General features: G+C 41.3%; 1 long non-coding RNA gene across 1 annotated transcript; it reads left to right on the top strand.

Moving 5' to 3' along the window:
* The first annotated feature begins 267 nt into the window (after positions 1 to 267).
* On the top strand, positions 268 to 1,818 carry LOC143754043 (uncharacterized). The gene is made up of 2 exons (XR_013207871.1): positions 268 to 630; positions 723 to 1,818. It is a non-coding gene; the product is annotated as an uncharacterized LOC143754043 (long non-coding RNA).
* The last annotated feature ends 1,027 nt before the right edge of the window (positions 1,819 to 2,845 follow it).

Below are 2,845 nucleotides of genomic sequence, written 5' to 3'. Positions count from 1 at the left end.
AAGAGAACGAGAGAGACAAGCGAGGGAGGAAAGACAAGCAAGAGAAGCAAGGGAAAGTGAAGAGCGATGGCGCTGGGAGGCAAGCGAGAAAGAGGAAAAAAGAGAGCGGGAGACAAAAGAAAGGGATGAGAGATTCCTTTCGCTGCTTGAAATTCTGGCAAAAAATGTATTTAAGTAAAAAGTGTTTTCTGATCATTTACACATTTGGGTTTATGTAAAGAGCAAACATTTTAAACACATTAACACAAACGTTTGTTTGGCTAAAATTGTAAAGAATGTAAATAATAGAAAGTACATAATGGCTGATCTCATATGTTTAGGTGAATTAACGCTTTAACCCACCAAATAGAAATGGTAGTAAATGTATGCATTTCGTATTATAGTAGTACCTTGAAGAAATAAGTTAAGAAATTAGCAACTTTGAACGTTTATGCCTGAGACAATTCATAAAACATTTGAATTTGGCAGATGTTTTTAGCCAAGTGACTTACAGTGCATGTATTACAGGGACAATGACCCTGCATCAACCTGGAGTACTGATGTCCTTTCACACTAGTGGTGGCGGCTCTGGAGATCGACCAGCAATCTTCTGCTTACCAGTTCAGTAGTCTATCCCACTACACAACAAAAGTAATAAAGCTATAAAATGACATTTAGAAAGAAATGGAATGCTGACAAAATGAATTGTAAAACATTTTAATTTTTAAAAGTTTTAAAGGTAGTCATGCTCATGGAGAGCCGGCACAGGAATTTTTGGAGCAGACACCGCAGCAGCCAGATTGTCCCGCAGATGTTCTCCCACTCTTGCTTCTAGGTTGTGAGGTTCAGGGGGGGCGTCATCATGGTCTTCCTCTGGCTCAACGATGTCCCTATTGGCTAGAGCGAGATTGTGAAGCACAGCGCAGCACGCAACAACCTCAGGCACGAAGGCAGGGCACACCTCCAAGGCCTTGAAGAAAATACAGCACCAGCGTGTCTTCAGCATCACAAAAGCTCTCTCCACGATGTTGCGGGCACGGGAGTGCTTAGAGTTGAAACGAGCCTGCACAGGGTTCTGTACAGGCTCTCTGTACAGGGTGATGAGGCAGATGGGTGCACTCAGGCAAGGATAGCCTCCATCCCCGAGAATGCACTTGCCTGCAGGTGGATATACACTGTCAGCATACACTGGGCTGTTCCTCAGCACCCTGGCATCGTGCACAGACCCAGGATATCCCACAAAGACATCAAGGAATTTCCCCCGGTGATAAGTGATGGCCTGGAGTTGGATGGAGTGAAATAGCTTCCTGTTGAAGTAACAGTGGGAGTTATTTGCTGGAGGTTTGATACGGATATGACAGCCATCTATTGCACCAACTGCTCTGCTTAAAGCTGGTGACCCTGCCATCTGTGCAAATCCTGCTCCCACTGCCTCCAGGTCACTTCGGTCGTAAAGCAAATCACCCTCCTCAAAATTCCCATAATGGCCTTGCTCACTCTGTGCACAGTGACATGCACAGAGGACTTGGGGATATCGAAGGTCTGCGACACCACCCTGTATGACGCTGCATGGGCCAGCCAGTGCAGGAACACAAGCACCTCAATGTCCGTTTCCCATCCATGGTCAGATCCCAGTCTGACTGCAGCAATCAGGGACATGATGGACAGCAGAGACAGGCGAAGGTGGGAACCGGTGGTCAGCTGCTTCATCAAGATAAAGCCGCAGAATGGGAACAGCTCTGTTGAGATGGCAGTAGGATGTGGGGTTCACTGCCTGTAAATATGTGATAATTTGTTAAACAAGACATTTGAATAAAGCTTTATTTCATGCGTTGTTGACTTGCATTTGTTTATTGTGATGGTTAGTTTTATCCATTTGTTTACTCGTTGTTCATGTTTCTTATTGTAGTCAGTTAATATAATTATTTCATTAATTCATACATTAATTAATTTCTTGACTGAAAATGTATGTATTCACATTGGCTGTATTAGTCCATAGTAGGCCTATGTTATTATGACAATAACAGAAAATTAGGCATGTTTTACTACAACATATAATTTTCAGTAAGAAAATATGTAATATAATTGAGTGTTGATCAGCATTAATCATTATCATTCTGGGTCATCAAGTCATTCCGGGGTAATGTTGTTTTTAAGAATTCGTACTTACATGTGTTCAGTATAAAATCAATAGTCTTCTCCTAAGGCAAGACCTTCGAGCAGCTGCCCGACGTCTCCTTTCAACAGACATTGCTAACATTTCGCTGGTGTTGAAGAAAAACGTGATGGGTATGGTTGTCGAGGCTACTGATGAAATCAGGTGTTGGTGCACCTGTCGCTCATAACTTTTAAGCTATTGCGCTTGTGATAACGTTGTAGGTAACATGATAACGTCAACATGGCGAATGATGTACGGATCGCTTTCATACTTAACGAGATCTGGCTATAAAGTACCTACTCTTTTAGCGCTCGTTAAGTAAGTACTTTTTGAAATTAAGTACCTACTCATTGAGTATGCGGTTTCGGACTCAGCCAAAGCTTCCAGAGATCAATGTAACATGCAGATAAAGACGTTTTGAAGACAATAAACATGATTGCAATGATATTTGATTTACCTGTGTGCTTTGAGCCATGTCAGGTATTTTCATAATAATAGATTTTATTTATAATGTAATGCTAATCGATATAGACTTTATCATTGTGCAGAATACTATAAAATAATATATTTACTGTCTGATTTTTTTATCTGAAGCCAAATCAGATCACAGAAGGTTATTTAAAACACTCGACTTGCCCTATATAGTAAGTTTGGAGAACAAACATGGTTTTAATCTCATAAATTGTTGTGTATTGATGGTGTGCTAAG

This window comes from Siphateles boraxobius, unplaced genomic scaffold (genome assembly GCF_051911475.1).
Source record: "Siphateles boraxobius isolate OS27281-9 unplaced genomic scaffold, OSU_SipBor_1 29, whole genome shotgun sequence".
In the NCBI taxonomy this organism is placed as follows: domain Eukaryota; kingdom Metazoa; phylum Chordata; class Actinopteri; order Cypriniformes; family Leuciscidae; genus Siphateles; species Siphateles boraxobius.
Note: the sequence above shows the minus strand (reverse complement) of the source record. Positions and strands in the feature narration are given on the sequence as shown.